This window comes from Caloenas nicobarica, chromosome Z (genome assembly GCF_036013445.1).
Source record: "Caloenas nicobarica isolate bCalNic1 chromosome Z, bCalNic1.hap1, whole genome shotgun sequence".
NCBI lineage: Eukaryota > Metazoa > Chordata > Aves > Columbiformes > Columbidae > Caloenas > Caloenas nicobarica.
Genome location: NC_088284.1, coordinates 104,842,910 through 104,860,485, shown reverse-complemented (window position 1 = coordinate 104,860,485; position 17,576 = coordinate 104,842,910). Strand labels below are relative to the sequence as shown.

The window sequence follows — 17,576 nt, the reverse complement described above, 5'->3', positions numbered from 1 at the left end:
AAGTAGCACAAGTTGAATCACAGCTCAGGCCAGATAATTGTAAATTACTTTTTTAGAGCAGCAGGGCTGACATTTGGACACCTAAGAAAGGGTTAAACAGTAGAAAGTCAAACCCAATGACCTCTCCGCCATTTCTGACCAAGTGTTAGTTCTGAGCCACCAGTAAACTCATAGCAATGATGCGTTTTTCCCTGCAAATGAGTCACTTTAAGTAGTGCCCAGTGATTTACGCACAGAAAAATGTATTAATAAATACGGAAATGCATAAATTCGTACATTTTAAGGCCAGGGGAACCGTCACAAACGTTCAGTCTGACCCTCTGGAGACTGCAGCCTCACCCAGCAACTTCTGCCTGAAACACATGGCTTCTGTTCGAGTGAAAGTATCCAAGTATCACAGTGGAATGCTTTAAAATATTTTCTCCTAAGATTTGTCAGAAGGGATGTTGCAAAAACAGAATCCCTATCTTTCTGCTGCTTCAGAGAGTACGTCAGGACAGAGCTGCCAAGAATTTTTTTTTTTTTTTTAAACCAGTATCCCTTAGAAACATGCTGTTTCCATACCCAGAGCTGTGCACGGGGTTTTGGGGCAAAGCTGGTCGGAAGCTCCCAGTCCATCCCACACCTTCAGCATTGTCACAGGCAGCCCCACCAGTGTGATGCCCAGGACCCTTTTGTCTCACCCAGTCATGCCCATCTATCCTGTAGACCCTTGGCAATCAACACAGTACCTGGGTAACAGAATCACAGAACGGCTGGGGTTGGAAGGGACCTCTGGAGATCATCCAGTCCAACCCACCTGCTAAAGCAGGGTCACCAGAGCAGATCACACAGGATCATCTGAATGTCTCCAGAGAAGGAGACTCCACAGCCTCTCTGGGCAGGCTGTTCCAGGGCTCTGGCACCTCAAAGTAAAGAAGTCTCCCCTCATATTCAGATGGAAGCTCCTGTGCTTCAGCCTGTGCCCGTTGCCCCTCATCCTGTTGTTGGGCACCACTGAAAGGAGTCTGGCCCATCCTCTTGACACCCACCCTTGAGATATTTATAAGCAATGATGAGATCTCCTCTCAGCTTCTCTTCTCCAGGCTGAACAGACCCAGCTTTCTCAGTCTCTCCTCATAACAATGCTGGTTAACGAAGCCACCGCTTCAGATCTTCTACAGCTTCCTCTAGACAAGAGCAACACTGTCTTCGTTCAGCACATGGTATCTCAAGCTACTCACAAAAGGTGGCAGAGGATGGCCAGAGGCTTTTATGGCAAGACGGGTTATTTCTGGGAGATGCCAGCAGCCTTCTGGCTGAGTCAGCAAGAATTTTCCATGGGGCACCACGTACCACGAACTGGCCTCTTCGCAACCCCAGGACCAGGGGGCTGGATCACAGAGGCACCATCTCGCTTGTCCGGGAGAGGCAATTTAAATCATACTTTACAAAGTACGAATGCATGGAAATATTTGTGTAAGATAAGATCGGTGAGCAGCCTAGCAATATTTCAAAGAGCTAAGAAAAGGCAAAAATCAAATTAAATATACTGCTTGAGAAAAATAAGATTGGGAAATCTAGCAATGTGTTTATGTTAGGGTAACATTTGCTCTGGAGTGGGTTTCTGTCGATGAATGTCCTACACACAGAACAGGCAATAAAAATATGAGGACAGGGCACACAAAGATTTTTCTGAAGATCAGACCTGAATCTCACAAGGGACTTCTAGTTAAGCCATTGACCAGCCACAGGACATCAAAAGGCTTTTGGGAAAGGTTGGCGGATCGATCGAGTTGACATATGCAGGCACAGTCAGCCGATTGCCAAGGTGTATTTTATTCAGAGCAAACACACAGTGTCTCCGAGATAATATTTTCATATTCAAGAGACAAAGTTTGTTGTCTCAAGTGGCTGCAATGCTTTCTGACAAGGATACATTCCAGGTTTCCTCCTTTTAAATTAGTATTTTTCATTAATAGTTATAGACCAGGGTCACAACACTGTGTACAACATCAAAAACCATTCCAAATCAGAGGTTTGGAGAGGTGCCGCACCACCTGCTGCCCTCAGCAGCCCAATGCTGCTGATGCTGACCCGAGATGCTTCAACACCAAAGCAGAATCTACTTATAGAGATTGCAGAAAGTTCAATTTAAAAGTCTGTTTATTTTATAGGTAGGAAGCAGCCAGTGCCAGACTCTGAAATGGTTTAGCCCAGAGAATGAACAGCAACTCTCAGCTTTTCATAGAGCCCCGACATTTCCCAGGGATTGCCACGCTGCGGTATCAGATGACTCTACAAAGCACTACATCATTTTATAAAGACTTTGTACACCTCAGTTGCATTTTGCATCACAAACTAGATTCCCATCATCTCTTAATCAATTTATCTAACACTTTATTTTAGAGGAGACAACATAATTATAGCTGCTTCTGCCACAGCCACCTACATCTTCCCACTGGGAGCAAATCCCCTCAGCCCTTCCGTAGCCCCCGGCATCCAAACCACAGACAGACAGAATGAGGTGCTGGGGAATCACAGTGCAGCGGCTTGAGCTTTCTAACTGTACCCACCAGTTTTGAAAACATTGGTCTACATGACTTGGGCAAGGAATGAGAGAGTCGAGCAAACAACGATACTCCAACTGTGGGACAAACAACTGGCTCCATCACTCCACAACCTCATTTATTTTTCTGCAGATGCTTTCAATTTCCCCTTTCCTCTGCCAGGTGTTTTTAGCACATCAGTGCTAAAGATTTCAGAGCGTTCTAGGATCCCAGCCTACTTTTGAATAAGCTACTATAGATCTGTCTCCATGGAAGACTTTTCTTGCCAGAAATAGTATCTAATTTGTAAGCATTTTATGATTTTCTACGAGTTATAAAATATGGTATTAGGAAACAAATGGCCAACAGAAAAGATCCCTTCTGGTAGCCAAAGTGACCATGTAATTGATTTTTATGAACAACATCTGAAGCAATGACTCACCACCCATATGGCTATTTTGGAATCTAGAGATACATCGCATTTTAAGCCAGTCAGAAGATTTATCCAAGTTTTCCGCATATAATCAATGTTGATTAGATGAGGATATGAATCATTACGGTTCCTAAGTCTGAGCACATGTTTGAAGGGTGAAGGATTCACTCATTCTTGCTCTATAAATACCCATCCAGGGCTGTCCAGAACATGAGAAACTCAGATGGCAGAAAGTAAAAAGGTATCACAGAACAAACTGCAGACTCATTACAGAACCAAAGGTGTCCTCCCTTGGATGGGTGTAAATATTATTAACTTAGGACATGGTTCAAACTTCAGCTGAAGTCAGACGGAAAAACTTTACCTCCAAGGCGGACCGTGTATCCTCTTTCTCCATGACTTTAACCATTTTCTCATAGCTTGGCCCCAGCCGGTGAGGAGGTTAAGTTACAAATTTGCTCACTCAACTGTGATGCTCTACAAATAACACCCACACAGTTCACATGTGCACACTCTTCCCATGAAGATCTGGGCTTTCCAGCGGTGCAGAAACATCCCTCCCATGGGCCCACATTTGCACAACGCATAACACACCTTCACACACCCAGACTTTGACCTGGTGCTTTGTGCAGAACTACAGTTTCAGCCTCCATCACCTTTTCCCATGCCAGAGGATTCACATTCAGTGTCCACACAGGTCTGTATCCTGCATCTTCTGGAAGATGCTGAGAGCCCTGTTTGCAATTGCTCAGGACTTTTCTTACTTGTCGTCCAATTGATCCAACAGCAGCACTGGGAATTTTGCTTACACTGACAGCAGATGTCACAGGTACAAAACCCCGAGCAACTCAATCCCTGCAAACATGACTGATAAACTATCATCTTCGTGTTCCAGCCTCAGGTGCTGGTCCACAGTTCCCTTCCTCTGCTCATGACACGCAGCTCCAGAGCACCCATGTAGCACAGAGTACATCAGTTTTCAAGGCCTCTCAGAGAGGGAAATGTCTCCCAGTACATAACAACCTTCTTGTTCCCATGGAAATCTTGGCCAAATAAATATTTTGCAAGTTCATTTGCCAGGGAAGAAAAAAGGCATAAGCCAGGATTTATGCATGATGCTTCATGCATAGCATCTCCAATGCATTTTTTTCCATCCATCAGACTTTTATGCAGCCATGGTTTCCAGCACCCAGAATAGCTGCCCACAGATTGTTTGGCCTAAATTGCACCTTTACAACTTTGATAAGACTTTCAGAACCAGAAGGGACTGTTATTATAGCCCCATCCAGCTTCCTGTGAAACACAAACCAAACAGTGTCAGCTGATAATTTCTGTATTGAACCCCATGACTTCTACTTGAACCTGCCCCAGACGCGCTCCCGATGTGCTACAGCTACTATATTATATAGCTTACAGTTCTTGTATGCCTCTGGGCAATGCAAAGGGGAGAAGGGAGCTGCAGTCCCTTTTGCTGCCCATTCCTCCTGATAAATGAGCAAGAGAACCGAGTGCCGGCAGTATTTTTAAAAGCTGACTAGTCCTGCGGGCAAGAAAAGCCTCTGCATTCCTTGGAAAGAGACAATCGGGTGACAGAAAATAGACCAGGATCCATACTCTGTTACACGGGTTTAACTTCACAACGCTAGCACACATTCAGATTCTGTTTTAAAGGGAAGCTGAAAGATTTAACATCAGCTCCTAGACCAAGCCTGTGGTAATGAAACCCTTGCCCACGGTTTGACAGAGGCACTAACGGGGTCTTTTATGATGACTGCCAAGGGAAGTCTCCAAGACAGCCGAAAATTTTGAGGTTAAAATTTGAAAGGAAGACAAACTTATCCTCATATTCATGTTCCAGCACATGATAAACTATTCCAGAGGGGATTCTTACCAGGATGCTAAAAGAAATTTTATGGAGAGCCAGAGTCATTTGTCTAAAATGAGGATGAAAGTGCAACGTAGTACCTAGGAGGAGGCAAAGAAAAGTAATACTTTGCCCTTGATTTTACTGTGTTTCTAAGGCAGTTCAGTCAGACAAAATTTGCAAAGCCATTTGAAGTGGAAAGAGCATGTACAATAACCAGATCCAGAGGATCATGATTTAAGGAAATATTATGCCAGTTGTAGCAAAAGTTTTCATATTTAAGTTATTTCGTATTATTATGAAACATACCAAGAGTAGCATTCTTCCATCCGGAGATATCCCAGATTTCCCACCCACATAGAGTCTGAAATCTCTATATAAGGCATTTTTCCCCACTTCACAGATCAAAGCAACCTTCCCCATGCTGGCAGCTCAGCCAGAAACAGGCCTGACTCCCCTCAACGCACCATTCAGCATCTTTAGTCTTGACTTTAGTCCCTCAGTTAACCATTGCAGCAACAAGTAGATGCTTTGCAGACCGCTCTTGCTGCTCTTGGACTAATTGTCTCCAGAGACAGCGGAGATGCGAGTTTTTCTAAGCACATTCGGGGGGCCATCTATGTGGCTGGTTCCCCAGTTATCACAGACGATTAAGTCACCTCTCCAACACAGGTTGGTGCTTCTGCCGATGTGGGGCTGGGGGGTCTGTCCCCCCCAGCGCAGCAGGAGCCTCCATGGTGCCGAGGAGCTGGGCTGAACGTGGCCAAACTAAGTCTCTCAGCCCTCAAAACCGCTCCCGCGCCAAGAACAACAGTAAAGAACCTGCTCTCAACCGAGGAGCACAAGGATTTCCAAGCTCAGCTGGAGCTTTCTCCCCCTTTTTATTTTTTGTTTCCTGAGAAAAGTCAAAATGCTCCAAGATGCCTCGGAAATACAAAACAGCAAGTTCTGCTGAAGGGGATATTTGCAAGGTGCCTTGCCATGACCTCAGCTTTCAAAACACTTCAATCAGAACGACTCAGAAGTCATGCCAATGCCAAATTATCCCCATGCAATGCAAGAAAGGAAGCTAATCCCCACTTCTTGATGATAATGAGCACAATGAGAAACACCTTTACAGACACGATTTAGCTTAGAGGCAAAGCCCAAGCTGTCTCAGAACAGAACTGCTTCGAAGGAGCAGATGACAACAAAGTCTTGAGTGGTGCTTTGCACCACACTGGTGTGGTTCAAAGGAAGAAAACACCTGGTTTTCCTGGCTCATCTGCTACATCTCACCACCAGCCATGACTCAACCCCCCCATGGTTTGGGATACAGGCGGGAATTTCATCTTTCCAATGGCCAGACTTGATTTTCTAGCTATTCCACCAAAGAAATAATCCCCCAGGTGATTACATGCTACAAGACTCTGCACAGTGACTCAGTCCTTGTGGCTTTTAGTGGAACCAACTTCACAGGAAGATTTTTAGCAGGAAAAAAAAGATTCTTAGTGAATGAGATGGTGAATAGATGTGGTGGTGAAAATCCAGGCTGATGCAGCTATAACTCTCAGGTGACTTTTCATGTACCTAACCTCATCCCCAGGCCTGAACTGGCTATTTTTAAGGGAAAAGGCATCACAGAAATAAAATTTTCCATATGGATAATTCAGAGGGGTTGACTGGAGTTATTCCACTGGCACCTACAACATGACAGGTGAGGGTTTCAATCACAGTTTTGCCAAGAAATACTGGGGAGATTATTACACCAAAAGAGAACCACCTCAGACTCAAAACCTCCCTGTGATGCTGGGAACCCAGAGCTCCCTCAGCACCAAACCTTCCCAGCCATGCCCCAAGGATTGGGCAGGGGAACGATGGATGCCTTGATTGCTCCAATCCATTAAGCTGGTGAAGAATAGCAGGACCAGAAGTTTGAAAAAGTCCTGGCAAGATCTGGGAATGCTTTTTGATGTGCTAAAAGCCCCAGGTGCCAATGCCACCCTGCATTTCACCAGACATCATCTGCCCCCACAGCCAAGGCAAGGGAGCATCTTTAGCCCAGCTTTCCCCAGCACAAGCAGTGAGCAGGATGTGCTTGCAATGAAATTTAGAAACCCTACCAAAAACCAAAATACAAACAACTGAATCCCATTCAGAAACAGTTCTCCTCTGGGGGAGATAAGATTAGAAAGAGCAAATCACTTGTGACAGATGGCAGGGGTGGTGGGGAATGCACTAATGGGAAGCACACACATCCCAGGAGGATGAAAGCAGTGTAAAACCTTATAAAAAAACAAGTGCATGTCTCACTGGGCTGCTTCACTGTGGTTCCTTTTATAAAAGATATATTCATTCAAAGGGAAATCTTGATTTCTGTCATGAGCCCATTATTGCACAAGTGCTGTGAATTGGTGTTAAGGATACAGTAAGTCATAAAGAATGCATCCTATATACACCCACATGTATATTGAACCCAGATTTATACAGTCAGTGCTACAGGAGACTAGGCACTCTGTATTTACCGAATGTTGAACTTGGTGCATCAGCAGCACAAACTGCAGTGAGTTTAAAATCAAGGTGCTGACTGCGGAGCAGCACGACACCGCAGCTGCAGACATTATTTCTGGTTAGAGCCATTGCAGCTGGGTCAAAAGGCAGCATTTTCTTCCTTCCTTTCTTTTTTAGCCCTGCCTAACACCAGCATTATTATGGGAGTGCTGCCTTCCAGCAGTGTTGGTGTACTGCTCAGATTTCACTTTCAGAGCCAGCTTTAATCCTTTATCATTGTGGGGATGCAGTTTTGATGGAAACTCCTTTCCAAGCCCTTGTGGCAGCTGCTCCACCCCCAGCCTGGTTATTCTCACCCCTCTACCAGGTGATGCATTTCATTTTGGCTTCCTTCAATTTGTATTCAGTTATACACTGTTCAAATTAGTGTACCTGCTCAGGAGAAGGAAGAATAAACACCACAACCACACACGCAGACCACACAAACAAACAAAAACCCACTCACACAAGTATCAGTGTCTGGGAAACTGGGCCTTGCAATGGAGAGACACATTTGCCCAGGTAACTGAATATACGACAGGACAAAAGATGAGAAATGAGGGCACCAAGGAGTGAGTCCTCGGTTCTTTGCAATCTGTGAGTTCTCATCTAATTCAGGGCAGTGCTTAGGCAAAGGCTTAGCTTTAAGCAACACTTAATCTCATTTACTTTATAAAGCCTAACTACAGGATAAAATTCCCTGAATAATCCCACTAAACACAGGTGAAAGAGAAGAAGGGGTGGGTAGGACCCATGTAGCCCAAGAGCACGCTGCACAGGTCCCCAGCCAGCTCCAAGGCACTTAACAGGACGTAAAGCCACAATAGCCTGGTATCGCATTTGAGTTAAGCATAATGACATTTCCTAACTGTGCTAACCTTTTATATTTCTTGTGGTTGGCTCCTGTTTAATATGTTCTAATTATATGAGAACCAGGAAGGAAATGAATGGCTGAGATTAACGTTAAACATTGTTTGTGTCATCTGACACAAATACATCTAGTACCTGCTCTCAGGATGCACAGGAATCCCACCAGGCCATTAGATACAAAAAAGAAAAAAAAAATCTATGAAAATTTACTGTATGGGGAATATTTCATGCCAGCCCTCAGAGGTATAAAGGACTGATTTCATTTCTGATGTGCAGCCCACTGCTTCATAACAGCACATACTGGTTTTAAAAGATGGTCCAGAGGAAAACACCCACAACACTTACCAGCTGAAACCAAAGGCAGCACATAGGGAAGCAGATTAAGGGAGTAACATGGTTTTTGCACAGGCATCCATGCCCCATGCACACATGAAAAGTCCAGGGGACAGCTGACCCCAAGTACAGCTGCTCAAGTTTAATACAATACTACAGACCCACTGAAAGATTTATCTCCAGTCCTCAAACAGGCAGGAGTTTGGTAGGGATTCAAGGAAAACAGTAGTGGGTCCTCCTTCATTTAGCATCTTGCGCAGGTCTGGACAGAAGTTTCAGCAAGAAACAGCCACAGGTAGGAGCTGCTGATTTCTGGAATGAAGCCCAGGCCATGGAAGGTCTGTAGTTAATCTCTCCTGTCACCCCCCATGACACATGAGGACCAGCCCAGCCTGGGTGCTCAGAAACCCTGAGCTGGCGGCAGGCATCAGAACAAAAAAGAAAAGATTTTAAATCATTAGAGGTAGGAGGTGATGGAACCACTTTCCACTATGGGAACTGGGGTTAAGAGAATATAAACAGCTTTTAAGATCAGTTTTGGCCAATTTATGAAAAAAGACCCAACATGTGGACTTCTCCAGCAGCTGAGAACAGTAACCCAGGACATCTCTCAATCCAAACATTTGTGCAACTCACAGCAAAACATTTTTGGGGTTAGATGTTTGCTGGACCAGCTCCAAGCTGTTGTCCTAAATATTTTCCGCGATCCCCGCGATAACACGTTGCTCTTTTTCGTTATGTCCACATTTTCCATCTCTGGGTGTGCCTTACCATCGTGAAATCTGACCCTGCCACTTAATTAATACCATAACTGTGCGTGGTGACGCTTGCCCCGTGCTGAGCACCGTCTGCACACTCCAAGGTATTTGTTGCTGCGACAAGGGAATACAAAGCTTTACATGCAGGAGATGGAAAAGGTTATAGTCAATATTTTGGCTGGTGGAAATATTTATGGAAAGAACCCGTGAATTAGTGAGCGGTATTCATTCCACTGACATTTCCTAACTGTGTTAACCTTTTATATTTCTTGTGGTTTGCTCCTGTTTAATATGTTCTAATTATATGAGAACCAGGAAGCAAATGAATGGCTGAGATTAAACAACAGCCATAAAATACTGCAGGACCTACAAATTTACGCCTCCAAGTTCCCTGCCTTGCAGATGAGGCACACAAGGCTATCAGACACATGTGCAGAGCTCATAGTTTCATGCCCACTCACTCAATTGAGGGAACAATTTGTCCCTTTGATGGCACCGTGTCAATGTTTCATTGCATATGCAGTAAAGCACATCAGTTCATTCAGAGAAGGTTCACAAAGGACAAAAAGCTTCAGCAAAAATCACCATTTCCTCTGGTCTTCATAGAATGAGAAAGGCAGGAAAGGAAAAAGGGATTTGAAAGCCTTCAGTTAATGATGGGCAGATGTTCCGAGAGGTTTCGGCCAACCTTAAGCCCTGATCAGGTGTTGCTGCATGCATCGTGTGCTGTAATAGCAATTCCATCGAACATCTGAGCAGGCAATCACTCAGTGATTCATGAGCACAGCAATATCTGTTACGAAACACACAAGATTGGAGTAACTTTCTCCCAGCAAAATGTTACATCACAAGCAAATGCAGACAGTTGGGGAATTCAGATCCACTGGTGAAAGATGTTATCAATCTGTTCCATTTCAGCTTGATGCACAGAAATGCCAGATGGCGACTGCTGTTCACCACCTCCAGAAGTGGGCAGAAGAGGTTAATGTAGGCAAGTTCTCCCTTTTAGCAGAATACAGTTGGAGCTGGTGGACAAGGGAGTACCAGCAATTTGCTGACACTGTCACAAACCCGCCACATTGAACGTGCTGACCTGAGAAACAATTTCTCCTCTGCTGGAGAAGCAGATGTTGCTTCAGTGTGAGACATTCAACCATCCCCTCCACCTCAGGATGAAGAATGACAAAACCAGCTACACTTACACATAGAATCATTTTGGTTGGAAGAGACCCTCAAGATCGAGTCCAACCATTAACCCAACACTGTCACTAACCCATGTCCCTGAGAACCTCATCTCCGCGTCTTTTAAACCCTTCCAGGGATGGTGACTCCACCACTGCCCTGGGCAGCCTGTTCCAGGGCCCAACAACCCTTTTCGGGAAGAAATTTTTCTCATATCCAATCTAAATGTCCACTGGCCAAGGTGCTTTCGGTCTGCAGACCTGATCACACTCCCACCCACACCTGCTTCCTCTGACTGCCGTGGGGTAGTACTTAGGATGCTTATGGGTTGAGCAACGGGTCTAATGAGAGAACATGGGCTACTTCTGATCTAGTGACCACCTGCTTCCCTGCAGACAAAGCAGAGATTGTGTATAGCAACAAGGAAAAAGGGCATCATCTTTTATCTATCTGGCCTGTGTAAATCTGTATCCTCAGCTCTTTGCTCCCCTCTCTACCCGTGTTCCATATGATTGCTCTATACACCCAATTGTTGTCTTATATTGCAGCTTCCAATACGATGCAGCATCAAAGGGATTCATGCAGGTGGTTACAATTAAATCGGGGCTTCAGCACTTTGCTGAACCCAGGCGTTCACTGAACGGCAATTGTTTCTGAGGTAGGGGCCATCTTTTCCTGGAAGATGCCTCACACAGTGAGTTTGACCCTGACTGGCCTTCTCTAGCCCACTAAAATAAAAATAAATAACTAGAAGCAATAATAATAAATGGTGTTGCCCTGATAAAAGTTTATTTCCTTTGTGTTTCCAAGAACAGTACACAATCTTCAAGGAGGGATGTTATTGTCTCCTACCATCAAGAACGCAAAAAATAAATAGAAATTAAGTGAAAGAGTCAAGTTTCAAGCAGTATAAATTCAACCACTGCAAATATTTTGTGTGGATGTGGTATAGTTTAGACTCCAACATGTTTCCTTATGGTCTATCTACTTCCTTCAAAAATATCAACCATAATCACTCTGCAACAGCCAAGCCTAATGCAGCATATCAATTCAATAAACATCTCTATTCCGCTATTGCTCAAGGGGCAAAAGGAATCCTGGTAGGTCTGTAAAGGATTTTTTTGACAGCAAACCTCCTGGCTGATCTGTTAAAAATCAGTGTCCGCCTTGCACAGCACTTGCAGAATCTGTTAATAGCCCAGACAATCTCTGCTTTATTTTCAGTAACTTTGCTTTATTTTCAGTAACTCTGCTTCCTTCCCCATGCTACTTTTCTAAAACAAAACTTACTTAATACAGTGATCTTGCATATTTTTTATAAATACATATATGTATATGGTTCCTATGCCACCACAGCCTGCATGCATTAGGCAACCCCTATTGCTTTGCAGAGGGAAGAATTTCCCCTTTGACTCGTTATTCTGTGCATTTGCGTAAGCCTCCGACTCGCAATGCAGTTTTCCTGTTTGTAAAGCCGGAGCCATTAGGGACTTGAAGCACTTAATGATTTAACATGCTTTGGGATAAATAGTGTTACATTAGTACAGGTGCAAATAGCTTTCCAATTATTATTAATTTAATAATATGGTACTGCTGGTACACACTAATTAGATCCATGTTGTTCTATACGAGGGGAACAACACTAGAAATTTCCACAGCTGTCAGCTGCTGTCTTCTCACAATTGCTATGGAAAGCAAACAAACCGTAAAGGCAATTTGTAATTATTATAAACACTCCCTAACCTAAACCACGTTGACATTTCTAAATCAGAGTTGTATGCTTGCTCTTGTCTGTGGTGTCAGAAAGGGAACGGAGCCAGCTGAAGGACAACCAGCTATTAGATAATTTGAGGGCCAAGCAATTAGTTTTGTTTTAATGAGCTGTTTTAACATACAGCAAGCACTCCCCCATCTTACCTCTCACTTGATCTTAGCTTGAGACAACATTTGTCTTTCCAGTATTTTTTGAAGTTTTCCTGCAAGGTAAGTGCTGTGCTGTTTGGAAAAGGCTTTGCTGTTTCTATCCGTGGGGATTCGTTCCCTCCAGCCAGAAGAAAGGAAGGAGAGATCCAGTTCCCCAAGCCCGCTGCTGAGTCCCTCTGGGTTTTTTCTCATAAACTCATTCCAAGAACACAGCTTAAGCTCTTAAGTGACATTCAAAGCCCTCAGCATGAGGTTTATGGCTTTCAGCGTCTGCTGAGAATATAGTTATAACTGACAAGTTCAGAGGCAGGTATTTGGATGCTCTTCCACAAATACGTCCCTATAAACCAGATCTCAACTCTGACATTGACCAAGACTTAATTTAAAGTGGAAGCAGCTGACTGACAAAAAAAGGGTCTAAACACAGAAAAGCCTATGAGTTGAATGCCTTTCCAGCAGAACCAGGACACTCTGAGTCTCTCTTGAACTGTATATCGCTCACTAGTTTTGACTTTTTAAATTTAAATTGCCAGTCCTACCGTAGAAGAGAGGAATTCCTTGTTTGCTATTTCTCTTATATCACAGTTTCATTTAGATTTCATTATCATAATTCTGGGTTTGATTTGTGGTGCTTCCTGAATAACTTATTTGTCTTCTGTGAAAACCCCCAGAGGACAGTCAGAGCTGAGAAGCTCAGGGTGTGGGGAGCAAGAGGCTCCCCTGGGGGGACCCACATCCCCCTGCACGTCACGTCCTCGACACACAGACCCAGCTTGTGCAGAGGGATCCACAGAGAGAAGGCTGCCAGGGTCAGCCCATGCCAGCCCCAAAACTGGGGCGACCCCATTTGTCATCTCCATCTGGCCAACACCAAAGGGCACTCCAGGGTGTCTCAAAATACCTTTAATTCAGTAGCATGAGGCAGCAGGGTGGGAACCAGAGCAACACAACTCAAGAGGAACCAAGCCCAGCGATGGGCAAGTCCTCAGCCACGCAGCGCAGGAGCATCTCAGCAAGGACTAATGCTCACTCACATATTCCCAAACCTCCTGCAGCTAGAAAATGTAACTTGCAAAAATAAACCCAAGCTCAGGTTTAACCTTTTTGGGTAAAGTCTAATTCTGAACATGGGGAAATCCACTCTGAGGTAGAACACATGGTCTCCTTTAGCCTTCCCTTCCTCTACTTCATTAATGACTGAAGTTGTTCAGTTTGAGAGAGCTAAAGAAGATACTCACTATCTTCAAACCATCACTGAACCTGGGTGACAGCAAAGGCTTTGCAAGAGTCCTTTTAGATGCAGTGAGCTCTTCAGAAGTCAGACAACGATTTCACTAAGGTGCTCTGTGGCATTAAGAACAGCAGAGCCTCCCCATCTCAAATAGCTGATGGTTCTGATCATCAGGGCATGCCACCTTGGAAGCCATTAATGGAAATATTCACTGGAGTAAGGGCAAAAATTCTCACTACTCCTTTAGTGCAGCACCCAAAGTTTCAGTCACTTCAAGGGCCTGTTGCACCGAGCAGCACAATAAGAGATACCAGTTTTCAAATCCGCAAACTGCTCCCTGTTTGAGCAAGACAGAAGGAGTATCTGCATTGTGCAATGCAAACATACCTGGATGAGCATCAGACAGGGGATGTGTCCCGATGGACAAACCCATTTGTACCTTTCTCCAAAGCTCCCTCTTTCTGCTGAGAAAATACTTTGCCTCCCTCCACCCCTAGGGTGTTGATGCAAAGCCAGGCCAAATGAAAAGTGGAGCTAATCTGAAGAATTATGTTTCACCATTGTAAGACACCTGGTGAAAAGCTCTCCTCAATCCCCAGCTCCTCTAAGCCTCGCCGATGCTGGGCAGCTTGGCCCAGGTTGACACCTTCACCCTCTCACACTTGTGTTGGGCTCAGACGAACCAGCAGGCATGGGATGTGCTGTGAAACTCTCTTGCTCAAAGCAGTCAAGCAATTAAGGGTCAACCAAGATAACTATTTAATTGGACTCTTCCAATCACCACGTAACCCTTCCATCTATTGCACAACCACACTGAAAAACAAAATAACCTGCCCTGTTCTGAAACTTTCATTTCTTTTATATGGCGCCGTGAAGTTTGAAACATCTTTTCAAGACCTCCCACACACACAAAGTACACTGAAAAAGACCATTTTTTCCCCCACAGGCTGATTCCTTCTTGGAAGCAAAAAAAGCTATATAACACACTTTACGTGGTAAATCGGATATGGCACACTCTTCTCATGCTTTTACTAGGTCTCCACACAAGCATACAAGTTTGAATTTTTAGCCAAGACCAGGTGGGAAAGTCCTGCTATTAAAACACTAACGGGAAGCTGTGGGGTCATTCAACATCCCTATCCTCAAATAAAAGCTCCTCTTCCATTGACATGGAAGTGTTCTTGCTTGTCTTTCCCCAAACCACAAAACTGGACTGGATGCTAACTCGAAACAGAAAACATATCCAAATGTGAGGATAGTCTACTAAAAATAAAATCACCTTAATGCAGTAAACTCTAAGTACAAGAACCACATGGTATAAACACTGCTAGCACTCCTAAGGCTTCAGCTGGCTTTAACAGCTTTTCTTTCAGCCTAAAATATCCTCAGCAAAGGACATCTTAAAATTCATGATGACCACAGTGAAACACGTTTCTTTAACAGTATTAACAAAAATAAAAAGCATACCTTGTTGCACATCTTACAACTGTCCTTCAAAAGCTCTCCTTCCTCTACCCATGCTGCCATGGTGCCCCTAGGAACCCAGTGTGTTCCTCCCAAACTTCACAGGAGCCAGGGCTCAGCTCCAACGATGCAGCAGGTGCTGTCCTGCATCCTGGGAAATGCCGAGTGGGGAACAGCTGAGGCCACCGCCGCTGCAGCGCCCGCTGGCCTGGCAGGCGTCAGGCAGCGCCTCTGGGTCTCCGAGCGGGCCTGGGGAAAAATAAGGCAATTTCACAGAATCACAGAACGATTCGGGTTGGAAAGGACCTTCAAAGGTCATCTAGTCATCCCCCATGCAACGAGCAGGGACATCCTCAGATTTGTCTGAACCTGAGTTTTCAGGACCTTATGTGCTGTGTATGATGCCTCAGGGCTGACCTTTCTTTACCTGCCATAGGGTGGAGTCAAAGTAAAAAAGTTGCACCACCTGGAAATGTTGCTAAGCTTTTCAACCCTGTCCCTGGTTCAGAATTTTGGACAAAACAAATAAAGCTCAGTTGCAATTTATTGGATTGGAGAGTTTAGATCATCTGTTTTATCCAGGGATATTTCCAGCATAACTATGCACATAGAGTCCCTTCATTTCCGTGTCGCATGTCACCTGCTCTTACTGGGCCAAACAATCCTTAATAAAAAAATTCAGAAATATAGCAAGAATAAAATAGAGAGAAATGATGCTGAGCAACGTTCTCCTGTCAGGGACGGATCATTTTGGGGTAGGATAATTAATCAGCCATAGTCTAAATGGCTTCTGTCTTAAAGGACTTCCTTCTTCTCCTAATATATTCTCTGTGGGTTAGAAATGCCAGCGTAGTATTATCATTCTGTCTTTGCATTTGAAATACTAGCTACTGTGCTGATGAAACAGACCTTTATTGAACTTCAAAGGCCCATAATTATATATCCTTTCCTTGAGCTTTGATATTTTAATATTTGGCTGGTGAAATTATTATCTATTCCAGCCACGACGCATTTATTTATTTTGCTTTCTTTATCTCTGTTATTTCTGCGGTGGTAAGAGGCTGAGGAAGAAGCCCCCCTGCTTGTTGGCAGCAGCAGAAAGTGGGAATTGAATGTACCAGGACTTTTATCTCCAGCAGCTGAAGAACGAAGCGTTTGAACTCCTTCTCGAGCCCTAATGGACTCAGAAACCCTCCCCACAGCCAGTTCCTCTCATTTATGCTTTTCAAGAGCCAGCCAGTTTTCTTTATATAGGTTTCCCTGTGCCATGAGGGAGCACAGCAGAGTCAAGAAGACACCATTCAGTACTAATGATGGTATGAATTTTTCATCTGAAAAGGGCACTCTGTTTTTTGCAAGCTGAAGAAGACAAAAAAAAATTGTTGCTTGTGTTTGCTCAGTTCCAGTCTCACCAAGGTGGATGTACGTGCAACAGGGGCAGAAATATTTCATGTATACATCCAGCCCACAGAGCAGAAAATAGCAATACACACAGGTAGAGCACAGCTGCCCTTGCTGGATAACAAAATGCCTCTGCATTCCTCATGGGAGAAACCTCCCATGAATATTTTGTGCCCTTCTTCCAGGGATTTTCAACAACAGGACTGAGCCGCCAGACTCAGAGCAAAACCTGGATTTTCCAAGCTCAACCTGCAGGCCTGGCCCAAAACTTCCACAAAACTAAGTGAAAAGTGCATTTACATCACCAAGAGATTTCAAAACAGGGTGAAAACCCCACTATTTTCAAGGTATCTCTGATCTCACTGAAAGAGAGCTGTAGTGAGGAAGTGCTAGAAATCACATTGGAATGATGATATTGAGAGATTACAGTGTGATTTTAAAAATAAATCCCCTCAGATGCGTCTGGATCTCTCTCATGGAGCAGCAGGCTGATGGTTGATCCTGTGCAGACATTTCTCGAGAGTCATCACAAGGCCTCTCTCTTTCCCTTGGGTCATTTCCAAATAATCCTGAAATCAAACCTGTGTTAGATGAGCCCAATATCAGCATATGGCTTTCATCAGATGATTTCTGAGCCCTTTACGAACGTGACTTAATTGCACCTGATGGGCTTCAGCAGTCCTTGCTCTGCCTTTCGAGCTGGAAACTGAGGAAAAGGGTCTATGTCACTTATCCAAACTTGCAAAGTGAAGTGGCAGAATTACCACTGAGAGGTCTGAGCTCCTTATCTCATGCATTCTGGGACAGGCTTCCCAAAATCCAGCTCCCTTAAGAAAGTGTTTCTCCACAAGGGGGAAAAAAAAAGCTAGCCAGCTGCAGAAGGACATTAATGCTAAAATGTTCCATAAAATTGTGACTCTCCACTTAAAAAACCATTTGAACTGATGGATTCTCGCCATGGACTTTCCCGGCATTGAAACTGAAGATGCTCTTGCTGCAACATACGGGGTGGGTGTCCAGGCCACAAATCCGCCTCATTCGGTCCTGGGAGTCCAACTCA

At 44.3% G+C, this 17,576-nt stretch overlaps 1 long non-coding RNA gene across 1 annotated transcript in view; it reads right to left on the bottom strand.

Moving 5' to 3' along the window:
• The window catches only part of LOC136001286 (uncharacterized), a 37,657-nt gene extending 25,117 nt beyond the window's left edge, over nucleotides 1-12,540 (bottom strand). The window contains exon 1 of the long non-coding RNA XR_010607763.1: nucleotides 12,415-12,540. This is a non-coding gene — a long non-coding RNA (uncharacterized LOC136001286). The remainder of the gene's footprint in view (nucleotides 1-12,414) is intronic.
• Between the last annotated feature and the right edge of the window lie 5,036 nt (nucleotides 12,541-17,576).